Consider the following 21187-nt stretch of genomic DNA (forward strand, 5'->3'; position numbering starts at 1 on the left):
CTGTACTTAAGGAGGCCTCACAGGCTGGAGAGGCACTCTGGAGACCTGCAATAAAAGACTAAGGTCACACTTTACTTTGAGCTCACAGTATCTGGTCAGACTCTTTATTCATACACTACAATATCATTCCTATGTAACTGTTACAAATGTAGAACAGCTTTATTAAACAGTAAATTGACAAGTAAAAAGTAGAAATAAAAAACAATGTCCCAGAAATTCGATCAAGCCCGCAAACGGGTGGTGCCACCACAGGCCAAGATTAACGGTTGCCCGCAATAAGAGCGCCGGCAGCACTGGTATTTTGGTGCTGCCTGCTGATTTAAAAGTGCAGCGGAGGAGCTCCTAAGCAACCCGCTCTTTCCGGCGGTAAAAACAGCAGAGATAGAAAGTCGAGTCTAAAGGATTTGTGCGGCGTTCTCAGGAGATCACAATTTCTTAAAGTGAACTGTTATGTTTCCGGTTATGTTTCTCCGTTAACAGAGAGTGTATGCAAGATAACGGAAAGCATAAAAATACACTAATCTGTCATATTTTGAAGAATGCAACCAATATTTCTTGTTCTACTCCTTAAAATACAAATAAAAACAACTTATTCTTTTAACCACAAACATAGTGAATAAGCTTTGTTATTACAGGGGCTTTTCACTGTAAGTCTTGTTAGGAGTATGTCTCTCTAGAAAGTACCCGGATAAGCATTTTGAAAGGGCAATGGTGTATTGTAATTGGGAGATTTGTTTGCAATAATGGATGTCAGAGGCAACATTGTGACCCATGATTCCTCCCTGAACAGACCAAGAGATGTGAAACGTTTACTGGATATCCTGAACATCGATAGGAGTAAATGCAGATGTACAAATTCCTCCAGAAACAGGAAAACATCATTGTGTATCCTTTAATTGAAAAAGTAATAAGCACACAGCTGTTACTTCAGAGGAACAGGATGCATATTCAATACGGACGTTTGGAACAATAACAGTAAATATTTACAAATCCCAAATATCATTTCATTTTTAGTTCACTGGCACAACTGCAAGCGACAGTAATGGATCAGGCCTTTAGATGCAGTACAAGTCCACCAGACTGTAACCATATGCTGTTCTGAATGCTTTGCATGCTAGAACTCACTGGCCTGCTCTGGTTGAGTGTTGGCATCTAACATGCACAGAACAGGCATTCCATCTGCTGCCATCTTATTGGAGTGGATGTACTCTTTATTTTTAATGCTGACTACTGACTGATATAATTTCAGTCAGGCTGGCAAACCTTCTGATTTAGGCTCACCGTAGCTTTCAGTTCCGAAGCAGCAGCCGGAGGAGGAGCAGCGGCGGCCTATAAACAGCGACAGTCCGGGGTCGGCGGCAGTTCAGGAGCAGCTAGCTGCAGCAGGGTCAAAAGTAAGAAAGAAGTCAAAAGTAATCGAAGGGTGATGTCACAGCCAAGAGGGTAAGTGATTGGTTGGTTGATTGGTGAGTAGTTTTTCTTTTTTCTTTATCTTTTTTCTTGTTCTTAGCAGGAAGAAACCTTTGGCATTATTGCCAAATTAAGTTAATTTAAGACTTAAGTCAAGGCAGGAGAGCCCAGGCTCGTGTTATGCTCCTCCTGTGCTATGTGGGAAATCAGGGACGCTTCCAGTGTCCCTGACTACTATGTGTGCAGGAAGTGTATCCAGCTGCAGCTCCTGACAGACTGTATTGCGGCACAGGAGCTGCGCATGGATTCACTCTGGAGCATCCGCGATGCTGAGGATGTCAAATAGCACGTTTAATGAGTTGGTCACACTGCAGGTAAAGGTTACACAGGTGATAGGAAATGAGTGACCAGCAGGAAAAGCAGTGGAAGGAAAGTAGTGCAGGGGTCCCCTGCGGTCATCTCCATCCAAAACAGATACACCACCTTGGGTACTGCTGGGGGAGATGGCTCATCAGGGGAGGACAGCAGCAGCCAAGTTCATGGCACCATGGGTGGCTCTGCTGCGCAGGAGGGCAGGAAAAAGAGTGGGAGAGCTATAGTGATAGGGGATTCTATTGTAAGGGGAATAGATAGGCGTTTCTCGTCCACAAACGAGACTCGAGGATGGTGGCTCCCTGGTGCAAGGGTCAAGGCTGTCTCGTAGCAGCTGCAGGGCATTCTGTAGGGGGAGGGTGAACAGCCAGTTGTCGTGGTACATATATGTACCAACAATATAAGTACCAATGATATAGGTAAAAAGCGGGATGAGGTCCTACAAGCTGAATTTAGGGAGCTAGGAGTTCAATTAAAAAGTAGGACCTCAAAGGTAGTAATCTCAGGATTGCTACCAGTGCCACGTGCTCGTCAGAGTAGAAATAGCAGGATAGTTAGGATGAATACGTGGCTTGAGGAATGGTGCAAGAGGGAGGGATTCAAATTCCTGGGACATTGGAACCGGTTCTGGGGGAGGTGGGACCAGTACAAACCGGAAGATCTGCACCTGGGCAGGACTGGAACTGATGTCCGAGGGGGAGTGTTTGCTAGTGCTGTTGGGGAGGATTTAAACTAATAGGGCAGGGGGATGGGAACCTATGCAGGGAGACAGAGGGAAATAAAATGGGGTCAGAAGGAAAAGGTATAAAGGAGAAAAGTAGAAGTGGAGGGAAGAATAATCAAAGGTAAAAATCAAAAAGGGCCACATTACAACATAATTCTAAAAGGACAAAGAATGTTAAAAAAAAAGCCTGAAGGCTCTGTGTCTCAATGCGAGGAGCATTCGTAATAAGGTGGATGAATTAACTGCGCAGATAGCTGTTAACGGATATGATGTATTTGGGATTATGGAGACATGCCGCCAGGGTGACCAAGGCTGCAAACTCAACATCCAGGGGTATTCAACATTCAGGAAGGATAGACAGAAAGGAAAAGGATGTGGGGTAGCGTTGCTGGTTAAAGAGGAGAGTAACACAATAGTAAGGAACAACATTAGCGTGGATGTGGTGGAATCTGTATGGGTAGAGCTGCGGAACACCAAAAGGCAGAAAACGCTAGTGTGTACAGACCACTAAATAGTCAGAGTGAGGTTGGGAATGGCATCAAGCAGGGAATTAGGGATGCATGCAATAAAGGTACAGCAGTTATCATGGGTGACTTTAACCTACATACATATTGGGCTAAACAAACTGGTAGCAATACGGTGGAGGAGGATTTCCTGGAGTGTATAAGGGATGGTTTTCTCGACCAATATGTCGAGGAACCAACTAGAGAGCTGTCCATCCTAGATTGGATGTTGTGTAATGAGAGAGGATTAATTAGCAACCTTGTTGTGCGAGGCCCCTTGGGGAAGAGTGACCATAATATGATAGAATTCTTCATTAAGATGGAGAGTGACACAGTTCATTCAGACTAGAGTTCTGAACTTAAGGAAAGGTAACTTCGAAGGTATGAGACGTGAATTGGCTATGATCGACTGGTGAATGATACTTAAAGGGCTGACTGTGGATAGACAATGGCCGCCATTTAAAGATCACATGGATGAACTTCAACAATTGTACATCCCTGTCTGGCATAAAAATAAAACGGGGAAGGTGGCTCAACCGTGGCTTACAAGGGAAATTAGGGATAATGTTAAATCCAAGGAAGAGGTATATGAAGTAGCCAAAAGAAAAAGCAAACCTGAGGACTGGGAGAAATTTAGAATTCAGCAGAGAAGGACAAAGGTTTAATTAGGAGGGGGAAAATAGAAAATGAGAGTAAGCTTGCAGGGAACATAAAAACTGACTGCAAAAGCTTCTACAGATACGTGAAGAGAAAAAGATTAGTGAAGACAAATGTGGGTCCCTTACAGTCAGAATCAGGCAGATACAAATAACCTTCCAGAAATACTAGGGGACCGAGGGTCTAGTGAGAAGACTTATTCGTCAGAAAATTGTGTTAGGAAAATTGATGGGATTGAAGACCAATAAATCTCCTGGGCCTGATAGTCTGCATCCCAGAGTCCCTAGAAATAGTGGATGCATTGGTGGTCATTTTCCAACATTCTATAGACTCTGGATCAGTTCCCATGGACTGGAGGGTCGCTAATGTAACACCACTTTTTAAAAAAGGAGGGAGAGAGAAAACAGGGAATTATAGACCGTTCAGCCTGACATCGGTGGTGCGGAAAATGTTGGAATCAATTATTAAAGATGTAATAGCAGCGCATTTGGAAAGCAGTGACAGGATCGGTCCAAGTGAGCATGGATTTATGAAAGGGAAATCATGCTTGACAAATCTTTTAGAATTTTTGAGGGCGTAACTAGTAGAGTGGACAAGGGGGAGCCAGTGGATGTGGTATATTTAGACTTTCAAAAGGCTTTTGACAAGGTCCCACACAAGAGATTAGTGTGCAAAATTAAAGCACATGGTACTGGGGGTAATGTACTGATGTGGGTAGAGAACTGGTTGGCAGACAGGAAGCAAAGAGTTCAAATAAACAGATCCTATTCAGAATGGCAGGCAGTGACTAGTGGGGTACCGCAAGGTTCAGTGCTGGGACCCCAGCTATTTACAATATACATTAATGATTTAGATGAAGGAATTAAATGTAATATCTCCAAGTTTGCAGATGACACTAAGCTGGGTGGCAGTGTGAGCTGTGAGGAGGATGCTAAGAGGCTGCAGGGTGATTTGGACAGGTTCGGTGAGTGGGCAAATACATGGCAGATGCGATATAATGTAGATAAATGTGAGGTTATCCACTTTGGTGGTAAAAACAGAAAGGCAGATTATTATCTGAATGGTGACAGATTAGCAAAAGGGGAGGTGCAATGAGACCTGGGTGTCATGGTGCATCAGTCATTGAAAGTTGGCATACAGGTGGTGAAGAAGGCAAATGGCATGTTAGCCTTCATAGTGAGAGGATTTGAGTATAGGAGCAGGGAGGTCTTACTACAGTTGTACAGGGCCTTGGTGAGGCCTCACCTGGAATATTGTGTTCAGTTTTGGTCTCCTAATCTGAGGAAGGACGTTCTTGCTATTGAGGGAGTGCAGCGAAGGTTCACCAGACTGATTCCCGGGATGACAGGACTGACATATGAAGAAAGACTGGATCGACTAGGCTTATATTCAATGGAATTTAGAAGAATGAGAGGGGATCTCATAGAAACTTATAAAATTCCGACGGGATTGAACAGGTTAAATGCAGGAAGAATATTCCCGATGTTGGGGAAGTCCAGTACCAGGGGTCACAGTCTAAGGATAAGGGGTAAGCCATTTAGGACTGAGATGAGGAGAAACTTCTTCACTCAGAAAGTTGTGAGCATATGGGATTCTCTACCACAGAAAGTTGTTGAGGTTAGTTCATTAGATATATTCAAAAGGGAGTTAGATGTGGCCCTTATGGCTAAAGGGATCAAGGGGTATGGAAAGAAAGCAGGAATGGGGTACTGAAGTGCATGATCAGCCATGATCATATTGAATGGTGGTGCAGGCTCGAAGGGCCGAATGTCCTACTCCTGCACCTATTTTCTATGTTTCTACGTTAATCTTCAGAGTTATTCTCCCAGCTCTATGCACTGTCAATGGCTGCACGCACAGATCTGCTTTGGAGAGGGCAGTAAGAGGAGTGGTGAGTCCGACGACGTCTAAAATTGATGAGCATGCGTCAATGCTGCATTGCATGTCGATTGATGTCACAGCTCTGGTAATGAAAATACTTGCGGTGAACGCAGGCAACAGCAACGCTGCCAGCCTGCCCAATATGATGGCCGTCGCATTCCACGCCGGAAGTGGGCGGAAACGAGCCGGCTGCCATTATTTCTTCAAAAAGGTTCCAATTTCTAGGCCACACAGGCTTAACTATCACTCCTTTGAAGATTAAAAAAAAATAATAGACATGCTAAACTGCAATGTAAACTGGGCCAGACAAAAGATTTCTGAATATTAGCCTTACATGGCAGTTTTTTACTGACTGCCCATGGAATATTTCTGCCCTATCTATTTCTCTCTGATGGATTCAGATGGTGTCCCTAAGGCAGACTGAGAACTACTTTTTAGAATTTGACCAGAACAAAGGAAATATAATGATGTGTCTATTAAACTCAAAAATCAAACAAATAAAGAAATAAAACCCAGAAAATGCTTGTATTTGAATTGAATGCCTTAGTCTTCCCTCCGATACCTGAAGCAGTCACAACATTGATATTCTGGGGCTATTGTGTATCAGAACAAGCTAGGCTATTTTCTGTGAGTGTAACTATCTTTAACACAGAATATACTGTGGCATAAAGAAGAACTTAAGAGTATACAAGCTCATAGACAAAAATACACTCTTGACATTTTTTCTTCTTCGATTTCCCCAATAATTCTTTCCCGAAGGTGTTGTTAACATGTAGTAGTCCGATCCACAGCCAAGTACTTCAGCTAGGTGGCCATTATTCATTCTTCATGTGTGTATGTGTCAGTGGGCAGACTCTTCAACTGCAGCAAGGGAGCCATCATCGTTGAGACTGATTTTATCCTCCCCCGTTGCCCACACATGTGCAGTTCCTGCCGGAGTCACAGGATAGAGCACAGGACTGAAAATCCTGGACAATTTTCCATTCCCTATTCTTAGACATTGAAGCCTGTTATATATGCAGACTATAGATATATTCTCTGTGTAGTCACTATATAATTGCATAAGATGGAGACTTTTTACCTGATGTACTGTCAATAAGGTTTACACTGTATATATACTATGCTGGCACCACTAGATGGTGCAACTGATGGGGTTTCCTGCCCCTGTGGCAGGGGCTGTCCACCAGAGGGCACTGCGGTGGGAGACCTGAGGGTCACCTGCATAGATGTGCAGGGCCCAGTATAAAAGGCTGCCCACCATGCTTGTGCCTCACTCTGGAGTTACGAATAAAGGACCAAGCTCACTACAATTTGAGTAAAACGCATTGCCTTGTGGAGTCATTCATAAGTGCATTACAGACACAACAACTGGCGACGAGAATACGGACTTTCACGCGATTATGGCTACCTTTGGCACACGAAAAGACTTCACAGAGGGTGATGATGGGGATGCCTTCATGGAAAGGCTCAAGCAATATTTCACGGCAAACGACCTGGCAGAGGAGATGGACACATTGGCAGAGAAGCGCAAGGCTATACTGCTGACCAGTTGTGGGCCCGAGGTCTACCACCTCATCAGGGACTTTCTGGCATCCACGAAGGCCAAGGATAAGACATACAATGAGCAGTCAGCCACCGTTACCCACCACCCGGGTGGAGACAGCACAGCCCCCAGACCCAGTCACTACCTCGGCCATGTCTGGGAGCGAAAGGTCAGAACCAACGAGTTCCCCAAACGTGACCTGGAACAGCCAGGTTCCCAACACCGTTAGAGAGCAGGCAGAAGATTCTGCAGCCCTCAAAGGAGGACAGGGAGGCCACACACATCTGTGGCTCTGCCCACTACTAGGCAACGGCAAAAGCCCTGAGTCCCGGCAAGGTGAGTGAACCAAGCCCACCCCGCTAGCAGGAGGTACAGCGCCGCTATCAGATGACTAGGACCCTATCCGGTTGCTCTGGAACCTGCGTCCTCGCATACCTGTACTGCTACCTCAGTACTGACCATGACTGAACCATGAATGCAATCTACCCAATCCTGGCGCACGACCGCAAAACGTAACGAATGTAAGTCACTGAACCAAGGTGTCTCGATACAAATTGTAACTTCCTTTCTTTATACTTGCACTGTGTCTGATCCTGTATGTTAATGTAACGGGCCTGCTGCATGATCTCGCTGTGGCCGGGGAGGGGTGGAAAATTGATGTATGTAGCCATGGACATACATGGATCACACCCAGAACCCACTGGAACCTCCACTGCATCATCGAACCATCCAAACTGGTTACAACTACCCAACGTTGTGGCAAAAGGACTTGGGGGTTAACATGGAGAGAGCCAAGCCAAAGCACAGCCAAGGCGCAAGGGCTATTGGCACTTAAGTCTGGGGAGAGCTAAGCCAGAGCACATAGTGCAAAGGTAATCGGCACAAAAGACTTGCCAATTGCACCATCCTAACACCACCTCAGCTGGGATGAACTAACTCAGAAATCTGGTACCTTCTTGGTCTGTATGCCTCAGCTTTCACTGGATAAACTCAGAGGGTCATCGGGACAGCTCTGGTGTATGATCTGCTCAGTCTTAAACTGTACTCTCAATTTGTTTTGTTACATCACATTGTTGTCTGCTATTGCTTAGTTCAAGTGTTCCACCTGCTTCTTCTTTGCACTCCAACAGCTTTACTGAGATAGTTAAAATCCATTTGAAAGCCATAGCTATTACATGTGCAAATGTTACCTATTATTCCTTTATAAGAAATTCTGGAAATATATAGCAGGGCTTTCAGCATCTGGTAGAGGAAGTCGTTAATGTTTTGATGGGCCCCTTTCCGGGTACTGGAGGCAAACACCCTATTCAAGAGACAGTTAGATGCTGCAATGTGGGTATCATCGGTCTCTATGGAAGGATGCAGCACATGGGCTGAATGGCCTCACTCATCTGCACTTAACTTTGTGATCTTCCTGAAGGTTCTGATGAAGGGCCCGAATTGAACTGTTAATCTATCTTTCCCTTTTAGATGCTGACTCACTACTGCGGATATTTTTTTTACCTTTTATTGAAGAAATTATCCTGGTTATGTTTTTAAAGTTTTGAACATTTTACAGTTACATCAGCCAGGAGATTTCACAGCACCGAATCTTTAGAAATAGTCTGGTGCACAGTAATCTGGCGAAATGATATTTAAATGAATGTCAGTGGCAGACATGACAATCCATCTAAATACAGTAAGAATGCACAGATAATGTTTTACTATTGTTTCTTGGGCCTTGCTGTTAAACAGACATAAGCTCGCTTGTTTTGGGTGGGAGCTACAGGTGGGATATAAAAGGAATAATGTAATCTCGTCATCATTCTTTTTAAGCACCGAATTACTTATGAAGCCTGAAGCATAGCAACAGGGTACATAGCAACTAAATTATTAAATTAATCATATTAAGTCGGGATTATATCAGCAATCCATAACAGTATCTCTTTACAGCTAGATTTAACTACTTCATTACTGCTTTCTGTGAGAATCTCAAATTGACTGGTTTGATTAGTTTTCATATAATTACATATTCTGTGTAAAATTTGGATAAATTGGTTTAACCACAGATTAATAATTAGTTGAACTAAATAATTAGAATGTCAAATAGAACTAACAACAACATGCATTTCTAAAGCACCTTTAATGTAGTAAAACATCATAAGGCACTGCACAGAAGCATTATCAAACCAAATTTAACATCGAGCCACATATGAGTTATTAGGTCAGATGACCGAATTTGGGAATTCCAGAGTTTAAGGCCTTGGCAGGTGAAGGCATGGCCGCCAATGGTGGTGCAATTAAAATCGGGGATGCACAAGAGGCCAGAATTGGAGAAGTGCAGAGATCTCATGGGGTTATAGAGCTGGAGGAGGTTACTGAGATAGGGAGGGACGAGGCCATGGAGGGATTTGAAAACAAAGATGAGAATTTTTAAATTGAGGCATTGCTTAACCGGGAGCCAATGTAGGGGTGATGGTGAGCAGGACTTGGTGCGAGTTTTGGAGGACGTTAAGTTTATGGAGGGTGGAAGATAGGAGACGAGCCAGCAGTGTGTTGGAATACTCAAGTCTAGAGATAACAAAGGCATGGGATTAGATTAATGGGGATTAGCTCCTTAAATAATGAGAAAATCATTAAGAATAATTATATAAAGAACATATTGAATAAAAATATGGATGAGCAAGGAAACCCTACTTGTCCGTGTTACTCACCAGTTATGGTTATGCCTGGATTCTGGGGAGGTCCCAGCGGATTGGAAAACTGCAAATGTAACACCCCAGAATCCAAGGAATTTTGGTAGATTGCAACCAATGCATCATTATCTATAGTGATGGGGCTATAAAAAGAGCTGGAGCACCGGGCCCTGCAATATCGTGGGCCACCCCGACCTGCGACAGAACATAAGAACATAAGCACATAAGAGATAGGAGCAGGGGTAGGCCATACGGCCCCTCGAGCCTGCTCCACCATTCGATAAGATCATGGACTCAGCTCCACTTCCATAATCTCCCCATAATCCCTTATGTTCTGTCGCAGGTCGGGGTGGCCCACGATATTGCAGGGCCCGGTGCTCCAGCTCTTTTTATAGCCCCATCACTATAGATAATGATGCATTGGTTGCAATCTACCAATATTCCGTGGATTCTGGGGCATTACATTTGCAGTTTTCCAATCCGCTGGACCTCCCCAGAATCTAGGCAGGTCTGGAAGGAGATGCAGTGGTTGCTGTCGAGGTTCATCCCAAGCAGCTCCATAACACAGGACTCTTGTGCTCAGCGGACTCTTCCCAGGGACGCACACCGAGATACACATCATCTGCTGCTGGAGAGCCATCAACTCGGTGAAAGACGCACTTTGGCCTTCCCGAAACTTGCTGGTCTTCCAGAGCAAGGAGATGTCCATGGCCGAGTGTTGCATACTGGCGCAATCCAAGGTCCAGGAGTACATGCTGAGGGACGCACTAAAGATTGGTGCAGTCGCCGCAAAGGCACGGTGGGGAAGAGCCACAGTTTAAGGCCCTTCCGCCACGATAAACCCAGGGGATGGAATCAGTCACCCCTCGGGCTGTACTTGTTAATCTGCTTGTATACATAGAGCACCATGCACTGAAAAACACCTGTGTTGTGCCATGTATAATGTAAGTCTCTGCACTGTTTAGTAATTTGTAAAGAAATGTAAATGTATTCTCAACCGTTCCCTGTACTGCTTTCATCGGTATAGTGCTACATGTAACGTGATTCGTGATCGGTATTGAAATGTATCCTGGAATGTAATGTAAACCTACTCCCACCTGCTCGATGTAGTACCCTTATTTGCACAGTATTACATGTAACGTGATTTACGAATTGTACTAAACTGTACCTTGAAATGAAATGCACGCTAGTGCATTGTATGGAACTGCCGTCAGCATTCAAACAAATTGTATGAAATTGCTGACCGCAAGGTACTGAACTATTTTCCAGTGTATTGTGAAAATTTTATATGAATAAAGTATATTTTGGGGAAAAAAAAGATCATGTCTGATCATGGACTCAGCTCCACTTCTCCATAACCCCTTATTCCCTTATTGTTTAAGAAACTGTCTATTTTGTCTTAAATTTAGAAACATAGAAACATAGAAAATAGATGCAGGAGTAGGCCATTTGGTCCGTCGAGCCTGCACCGCCATTCAATAAGATCATGGCTGATCATTCCTTCAGTACCCCTTTCCTGCTTTTTCTCCATATCCCTTGATCCCCTGAGCTGTAAGGGCCATATCTAACTTCCTCTTGAATATATCCAATGAACTGGCATCAACAACTCTCTATGGCAGGGAATTCCAAAGGTTAACAACTCTCTGAGTGAAGAAGTTTCTCCTCATCTCAGTCCTAAATGGCCTACCCCTTATCCCAAGATTATGTCCCCTGGTTCTGGACTTCCCCAACATCGGAAACATTCTTCCCGCATCTAACATGTCCAGTCCTGTCAGAAACTTATACGTTTCCATGAGATCCCCTCTCATCCTTCTAAACTCCAGTGAATAAAGGCCCAGTTAATCCAGTCGCTCCTCATATGACAGTCCAGCCAACCCGGGAATCAGTCTGCTGAACCTTCGCTGCACTCCCTCAATAGCAAGAACGTCCTTCCTCAGATTAGGAGACCAAAACTGAACACAATATTCCAGGTGAGGCCCCACTTATGCCCTGTACAACTGCAGTAAGACCTCCTATACTCAAATCCCCTAGCTATGAAGGGCAACATACCATTTGCCTTCTTTACCGCCTGCTGTACCTGTATGCCCACTTTCAGTGACTGATGATCCATGACACCCAAGTCTCATTGCACCTCCCCTTTTCCTAATCTGCTGCCATTCAGATAATATTCTGCCTTCATGTTTTTGCCCCCAAAATAGATAACCTCACATTTATCCACATTATACTGGATCTGCCATGCATTTGCCCACTCACCTAACTTGTCCAAGTCACCCTGCAGCCTCTTAGCGTCCCCCTCACAGCTCACACCACCACCCAGTTTAGTGTCATCCGCAAACTTGGAGATATTACACTCAATTCCTTCATCTAAATCATTAATGTATATTGTAAAGAGCTGGGGTCCCAGCACTGAGCCCTGCGGCACTCCACTAGTCACTGCTTGCCATTCTGAAAAGGGCCCGTTTATCCCGACTCTCTGCTTCCTGTCTGCCAACCAGTTCTCTATCCACGTTATTACATTACCCCAATACCATGCGCTTTGATTTTGCACACCAATCTCTTGTGCGGGACCTTGTCAAAAGCCTTTTGAAAGTCCAAATACACCACATCCACTGGTTCTCCCTTGTCCACTCTGCTAGTTACATCCTCAAAAAATTCCAGAAGATTCGTCAAGCATGATTTCCCTTTCATAAATCCATGCTGACTTGGTCCGATCCTGTCACTGCTTTCCAAATGCGCTGCTATTTCATCCTTAATGATTGATTCCAACATTTTCCCCACTACTGATGTCAGGTTAACCAGTCGATAATTACCCGTTTTCTCTCTCCCTCCTTTTTTAAAAAGTGGTGTTACATTAGCTATCCTCCAGTCCATTGGAACTGATCCAGAGTCAATAGATTGTTGGAAAATGATCACCAATGCATCCACTATTTCTTGGGCCACTTCCTTAAGTACTCTGGGATGCAGACTATCAGGCCCCGGGGATTTATCGGCCTTTAATCCCATCAATTTCCCTAACACAATTTTCCGCCTAACAATATCCTTCAGTTTCTCCTTCTCACTAGACCCACTGTCCTCTAGTACATTCGGAAGGTTATTTGTGTCTTCCTTCGTAAAAACAGATCCGAAGTATTGGTTCAATTGGTCTGCCATTTCTTTGTTCCCATTATAAATTCACCTGAATCCGACTGCAAGGGATCTACGTTTGTCTTCACTAATCTTTTTCTCTTCACATATTTATCGAAGCTTTTGCAGTCAGTTTTTATGTTCCCTGCTAGCTTCTTCTCGTACTCTATTTTCCCCCTCTTAATTAAACCCTTTGTCCTCCTCTGTTGAATTCTAAATTTCTTCCAGTCCTCAGGTTTGTTGCTTTTTTTTAGCCAATTTATATGCCTCTTCCTTGGCTTTAACACTATCCTTAATTTCCCTTGTTAGCCATGGTTGAGCCACATTCCCCGTTTTATTTTTACTCCAGACAGGGATGTACAATTGCTGAAGTTCATCCATGTGATCTTTAAATGTTTGCCATTGCTTATTCACCGTCAACCCTTTATGTATCCTTTGCCAGTCTATTCTAGCCAATTCACGCCTCATACCGTCAAAGTTACCTTTCCTTAAGTTCAGGACCCTAGTTTCCGAAATAACTTTGTCACTCTTCATCTTAATAAGGAATTCTACCATATTATGGTCACTCTTCCCCAACAAGATTGATAATTAGTCCCTTCCCATTCCACATCACCCAGTTTAGGATGGCCAGCTCTCTGGTTGGTTCCTCGACATATTGGTCTAGAAAACCATCCCGAATACATTCCAGGAAATCCTCCTCCACCACATTGCTACCAGTTAGGTTAGTCCAATCAATACATAGATTACTGCTGTACCTTTATTGCACACCTCCCTTATTTCTTGTTTGATGCTGACCCCAACCTCATTACTGCTATTTGGTGGCCTGTACACAACTCCCACTAGCGTTTTCTGCCCTTTGGTATTCCGTAGCTCCACCCATACCGATTCCACATCATCCAAGCTAATGTCCTTCCTTACTATTGCATTGATTTGATCTTTAACCAGCAATGCCACCCCGCCTCCTTTTCCTTTCTGTCTATCCTTCCTAAATGTTGAATACCGCTGGATGTTGAGTTCTCAGCCTTGGTCCTCCTGGAGCCATGTCTCCGTGATGCCAATTACATCATATCCGTTAACTGCAGTCTTCGCAGTTAATTCATCCACCTTATTCCGAATTCTCCTCGCATTGAGGCACAGAGCCTTCAGGCTTGTCTTTTTAACACACTTTGCCCTTTTAGAATTTTGCTGTAATGTGTCCCTTTTTGTTTTTTGCCTTGGATTTCTCTGCCCTCCACTTTTACTATTCTCCTTTCTATCTTTTGCTTCTGACTCCATTTTATTTCCCTCTGTCTCCCTGCATAGGTTCCCATCCCCCTGCCATATTAGTTTAACTCCTCCCCAACAGCACTAGCAAACACTTCCCCAAGGACATTGGTTCCGGTCCTGCCCAGGTACAGACCGCCCGGTTTGTACTGGTCCCACCTCCCCCAGAACTGGTTCCAATGCCCCAGGAATTTGAATCCCTCCCTTCTGCACCACTGCTCAAGCTATGTATTCATCTGAGTTATCCTGCAATTCCTACTCTGACTAGCATGTGGCACTGGTAGCAATTCTGAGATTACTACTTTTCAGGTCCTACTTTTAAATTTGACTCCTATCTCCCTAAATTCGTCTCGTAGGACCTCATCCCGTTTTTTTACCGATATCATTGGTACCTATATGCACCACGACAACTGGCTGTTCACCCTCCCTTTTCAGAATGTCCTGCACCTGCTCTGAGATATCCTTGATCCTTGCACCAAGGAGGCAACATGCGATCCTGGAGTCTCAGTTGCGGCCGCAGAAATGCCTATCTATTCCACTTACAATTGAATCCCCTATCACTATCACTCTCCCACTCTTTTTCCTGCCCTCCTGTGCAGTAGAGCCAGCCACGGTGCCATGAACTTGGCTGCTGCTGCTCTCCCCTGATGAGTCATCCCCCTCAGCAGTACCCAAAGCGGTGTATCTGTGTCGCAGGGGGATGACCACCGGGGACCCCTGCACTACTTTCCTTGCACTGTTCTTCCTGTTGGTCTTCCATTCACTATCTGGCTGTATACCCTTTACCTGCAGTAAGACCAACTCACTAAATGTTCTATTCACGTGCTATTCACGTCATTCTCAGCATTTGTTCAATGTCCCAGCTTCCACAGCTCACTGAGACAGCGAATTCCACAGATTTACAACACTCTGAGAGAAGAAATTCCTCCTCATCTCAGTTTGAAATGGGCAGCCACTTATTCTATGATCATACCCTCTAGTTCTAGTCTCCCCCATCAGTGGAAAAATCCTCTCTGCATCCACCTTGTCAAGCCCCCGTCATACTCTTATACATTTCGATAAGATCACTTCTCATTCTTCTGAATTCCAATGAGTAGAGGTTCAACCTACTCAACCTTTCCTCATAAGTCAACCCCCTCATCCCAGAATCAACCTAGTGAACCTTCTCTGAACTGCCTCCAAAGCAAGTATATCCTTTCGTAAATATGGAAACCAAAACTGCACGCAATATTCCAAGTGTGGCCTCACCAATACCTTATATAGCTGTAGCAAGACTTCCCTGCTTTTATGCTCCATCCCTTTTGCAATAAAGGCGAAGATTCCTGATCACTTGCTGTACCTGCATACTATCACTTTGTGTTTCCTGCACAAGTACCCCCAGGTCCCACTGTACTGCAGCACTTTGCAATCTTTCTCCATTTAAATAATAACTTGCTCTTTGATTTTTTTCTGCCAAAGTGCATGACCTCACACTTTCCAACATTATGCTCCATCTGCCAAATTTTTACCCGCTCACTTAGCCTGTCTATGTCCTTTTGCAGATTGTTTGTGTCCTCCTCACACATTGCTTTTCCTCCCATCTTTGCATCATCAGCAAACTTGGCTTTGTTACACTCGGTCCCTTCTTCCAAGTTGTTAATATAGCTTGTAAATAGTTGGGGCGGACATCTCTACAGGTCGGGGCTATAAAAAGAGCTGGAGTGAGCCACTGTAGCTACCTATATGAGCTGGCACAAATGTGCGACGGCTTCGAGGTGGGTGACGTCATCAGGACCCAGGTCGCCATTTGCCGGAGCATTGGCGGGGCCCTGGTACAGCAGAGGAACGGGAAGATTGTGGCGGACTTGCAACAAGTGATTGGGACGGAGGAGTGATGAGGGATCATGGCTGAGATTTAGTGGGTGATCATAAGGAGGTTTGGCAAATGTTTGGTGCGGAGGTGCGGCGGGAAATCGTGGCGGAGGTGCAGCGAGTGTTTTTGTGGTGGAGTAGCGGTAAGGGGTCGTGGCGGAGGTGCTGCGAATGTTTGTGGCGGAGGGGCAACGAGAGATCGTGGCGGAAGTGCGGTGAATGAGGGTGCGGGGCCCAGAAGAACCGAGCGCCCAGGGACAGCACGGGCCTGCCCACATTGCGATATGTGTGCGCACTAGGCCCGTGCAGCAGAGCAGATCTCCAGTCGTCCTGGTTAACCCTTGGCACTGGATAAAGACCTAGCTCTGTCAAGCCCGTGTGGTGGCTGATGTGCAATGGTCACCACACGTTAAAAAAATCCACGCAGAGGCCCTCAATTGGAGTTCAGGACTGGAACATCAGATCCTTCATTGAAACATCTGTGAATTCATGTGGAAGCAAGTCATCCTCGTTCGAAGGACCGCCTATGATGATGGTTATGCCTATGCACAACCATGATCACGCTGTGGTAAATTGTGTATTCTGTTTGCCAAATTTCTTATTGAACTGGATCAATTTAACTCTGTAAAAAGTTACGTGGCCTCAAAATGTTACTGATAAAGCAAATATTTTGAAATCGGGAAAGAGAAGGTAGGTACCTATTGGAGTGAAGTTTGTTGACACCAAATACAGGGTTGGGGGGGATGGGGCGGAGGGTCCCAGGTTTGGCAGATTGGGGGGAGGGGCCAAGGCTGGTTTGTAAAGCTATTCATATTTAACAGATATTAATTGTTTTAGTGATTGTTTTTTGAAAAAAATGTTTCCTTAGATAAATAAAAATCACAATTATTTAAATAGATATGCAGATTGCACTCTCTGTTTCTCTGCCTCAGCAGCAACATTCAGTCAGTAATTTTATATCTCTTGGAAAGAGGAAGGGAGGGGTTGGAACTTACCACTGACGCCCTTTCTCAAAACAGCAGCCAGAAGGTCTCCAGAGCTAATGTTCACCTTGCAGGTCATGTATAAACAAGTGTAGCTATCTCCATGTACATGCTGTCTGAGCTCTCACCCTCCAATCTGAGGGGGCAGCCATAAGTAATAATGAAGATTAACTGTGGGTATCGCTCATTTGGGCCTCTGTCAAGTGGAAACAGAAGAAAATGAGGCAGGAGGGATTTGGCATCACTTCCACCTCATTTCTATATTATTACAATGCTTGTGCCTATTCTATGTGCAAGTGCTCCATCATCGTAATGCCCAGGGTAGACCAGTTTCAAAGCAAAAACCCACTAAATCAGTCCTCCATTGTGTCTATGACAGACTCTCAGCTAAAAACCCAGCAATCCTGTTGAAGGTTATTGCACTGCTGCCTATTGATAATATCTGCAAAGTTGCTACCTTCCTATAAAAGAATATTACTGTTTCAACTTAGCAACCATAGTGGGTGCCACCTTTGGTCAGCCCACCCTGGCAGCTGTGGCTTCCTCCACACCTCCCCCCCTCCCCCCACCCCGCAGGGATCTCCCACCCCCTGGACCAGGCTGTGTTGAAGATGCTTAAAAAAATAAAGCAACATTGACTGCCTTGTAGTGTCTTATTTCTTCAAATTATATCCATCCTCCACACACTGAGTTCAGCGTAAACAACTTGCTGATTTCATTGTTTCCACATTGGTAAGCGCAATGAAATGCTGCTTCAGCCATGTACATAAGGAAGGCACGGGCACAGAGACAGAGGAGGCTACCTTGGTCAGAACTACCCAACGATTCTTGATGCTCGTGCATGCCAATGCTGAAAAGCATTGGTAGAACGTATGGCTCACCATGTGGTTTCCTCAGAACATTGTACAGCCTTGGTCAAGTCGAGCAGCTTGTGGAGAATGCATATCGGTGAAAGACTCTACAAGGTAGGCAAACTTTCTTCATGCTGCCCATGTAGGCTATGTGCACGCAACAGCAGTATTCATCCAGTAAGTTACATTGAAATTTCAGTTAATTAAAAAAAAATCTGAATATTGTTGTACTTGTTCAGAATGCATTTGGTTGAAAAGCTCTTCGTTTCAATTTGGCAATGTTGTGCGATACTAAACCCCATGGAAATCCTGGGGCCCTCCCAATCTGAGATAGATCCCGATTAACTTTGATCATCATAGCCCTGCAGCATTCTTTGATGTTGTTCCACTTCTCACAGACTTTGGAAATTAATTACTTAATACCTATACATCTGTGGGAGATAAACTGGAGGCTTACGGAAAATGACAGCTTTCAAAAAATAAAAGTTACCTCAGGAAGATAGAAATGTGTCTGGCTGAGAGAAAAGCAAGAAAGAAAAATGTGTTTGTGTTTGAACTGTACTGCACAAGAACCACTTGTTTGTAAATGTTGTTCAATAATGACTCCTACTCCCTGCACCTTTCTTAGTTTTCCTATCATCCAAATCAAACAAACCTGTCCTACACAGTCCCAGGGCCTTGCACCATTTGACACAGGCTTTTCCTGGTTTAAATCCGCAACTCGCCAGTCTCCATCTGCAGCCTTAGGCCCACCCTAACACAAAAGGGAACTACTAGAGAATGCTCTAATCCAGGTCAGGAATTCCTTTTTATCAGTGCTTCATTTTCAAATTAAGGGCCTTATTGATTATGCATATTTAATAGCCCCAATTTTGAAAAATCTGCACTGAGAATGTTCCAGCGCCGACTTTTACATTGCACCATCACGTGGCCTGACAGTGGAAGCGCTATATCTAGCCAGCAGCTAAAGTTTAAAGTGATGAACCTATGTAAAGGTGAGTGGCAGCCTATACTGTTTTAGCATAGCTCAGCCAACATCCCCAGCATCGAAGCATTGACCATGCTCGATCAGCTCCATTGGGCGGGCCACATTGTCCGCATGCCCCACACGAGACTCCCAAAGCAAGCGCTCTACACAGAGCATCGACACAGCAAGCGAGCCCCAGGTGGGCACAGGAAACATTTCAAGGACACCCGCAAAGCCTCCTTGACAAAGTGCGACATCCCCACTGATAGAGTATTCAAACAGGCTCATTTAGACAGACTGTGAAAATTCACAGACCCCCAAGTCAAGGCTGCTACATGCAGTTCGGCATGTTGCATTAACTCATCAATCAACTTGACATTTTTGGACCTTGGGTAGTGAGCCAATAAGGTCAAAGAAGGTGAGTTCTTTTCTGTAAATTGATCCAGGTATAAAATACAGCCATTTTGACCATGTGTCTCAGTAAGACAAAGAAACTGGCAATCAGCCAGCAGCTTGTTACTCTCTGCCAAGATTAAAAAGTTAAAACTACCATCGGAGTTCGTATTTCATTGGAAATTAAGAGATCTAACAATTTTGGCGCTGCGAACAGGATCGCTGAGGAAAGAAACTGAATTTTGGACATCGGACCTGCATATTGAGGTAAGGACTCCTCTTTTTTTTTAAAAGTCCTCGGTCAAAAGTCTAAATTCGCCTCTCCTTCTATGCGATTCCGAAAGCCTCCGGTTTGCGAACTCTCCGGTTGGTAATCGGCTCAAGGTCCCATAGACGTCTAAACTTCGGCGGTGTGTTAGTTAATTAATCACCGACCTATTGATCGGCTAGCAAGCCTACGACTCGAGACCCCAGTAAAGAACTCAGTATTATGGCAGCAGGAGATAAGAACAAAGAATTGCCTACAACTGTTAAAGGTGGGCAGGCACCACCTGAAGTTTCGCTAGATTTAATTCTCGAACAGTTGAAAGAATACATAGAGCAACAATTCAACTAATCTAAAATCTGTATTAAGATCGAACAAAAGTACGGAACCTCCAAAGGACAATGGTCCTTGGACGAGATTAAAAGGGTCTGGGGAAAAATGACCCGTATGAAAAATAAAGAGCGAACTAGATGATCCCTAGCGGTTATGGGCCAGATCCGAAACCGGAATGAAATTATAATGCGTTTCCAACATGATCGAGAACTGACCAGTACAAAGGACCAATTGCAAGCAGTTTGTGCACAGCTGCGACAGAAAAAGCTTGAACTTGAAAAGCTGGAAGCGGAAGTTAAAGATCTTAAAGATGAAATTAAAGAATGGAAAAAATCATTAGGTCAAGAGACAGTAATAGGAAAAGGAAAATGTATTGATCAATTCCCAGGGTACCCATGTTTGAATAAATTAAAAGCGCAAACCCGAAGAGACGACCGAGGAATAGATATGGATTCTGAATCCTCCGACGATACAGGGTCGGAGGATGATGAAGAATTAGGGGTGCGCTTTGCCCCGTTTAAAAAAAGACGAGTTGTAGTCAAATCAGAAGAGACTGCGGATGAGGGCGGAACCAAAAAAACAAAGGGTGTATGCAGAATACTTAGTTCATGCTCCGACAGACCCAGAGAAAATTGATAAATGGTCCAAGGAGTTGCCCAATCCAAAGAAAGGGGGAGTAAAAACGTGGGAACAATTGGACCGCTTAAGAAATATATATCAACTTCATCCCTGGGACGGAGTGCAAATTTTTACCATAATGGTGCCAAAAACACAGGGAAGAAAATTGCACGACAAGGTAGATGAAGCTTTGGGGAAGAATGAGCAAGAATTAGACGCAGGATGGGAGGCGATTAAACACTGGCTGCAAGCCTTCAGTCCAGCTAAGACAGACTGGGGAAAAATTGCAGCCTGCCAACAGAAAGGAACAGAGGAGGTCCTGGAGTATGACGAGCGGTTTAGATGCACGTGGCTAGAACATTCGGGTATGAATAATACGGATGAGGAAATGGATGAACAAGTGTTTGGACCCCTGAAAGCAGCTTTCGTAGCAGGTCTAAAGCCGGAACTGTCCAAAATGCTTAAGGTAGTGTTACCGGACTGGGAAGGTAGAGGAACTACCTTTGCAGCATTGGTGGATCGATGTAACCAATTAGATCGGGATATGGGAGCTAAAGTCCGAACTGTACAGGCTATGGGATGGAAATCCCAGGATTCCGATAAACAGTTATTAGGAAAATTACCCGGAAAATGTCATTATTGTGGGAAAGAAGGTCACTGGGCCAAGACGTGCAGGGCAAAACAGCAAGGTCGTGGCTGGGGAAGAGGACGCAGCCAGGGATACAATTCAGCCAACAAGCCAGGCTTGTCACAAGATAACGACCTCATAGAAGCA

At 44.5% G+C, this 21187-nt stretch overlaps 1 long non-coding RNA gene across 1 annotated transcript in view; it reads right to left on the bottom strand.

The window, feature by feature from the left end:
• Window positions 1-1339: 1339 nt before the first annotated feature.
• Window positions 1340-21187, bottom strand: part of LOC139268073 (uncharacterized) — an 88171-nt gene continuing 68323 nt past the window's right edge. The window contains exon 3 of the long non-coding RNA XR_011593969.1: window positions 1340-1377. This is a non-coding gene — a long non-coding RNA (uncharacterized lncRNA). The remainder of the gene's footprint in view (window positions 1378-21187) is intronic.

This window comes from Pristiophorus japonicus, chromosome 8, assembly GCF_044704955.1.
Source record: "Pristiophorus japonicus isolate sPriJap1 chromosome 8, sPriJap1.hap1, whole genome shotgun sequence".
Classification (NCBI taxonomy): Eukaryota; Metazoa; Chordata; class Chondrichthyes; family Pristiophoridae; genus Pristiophorus; species Pristiophorus japonicus.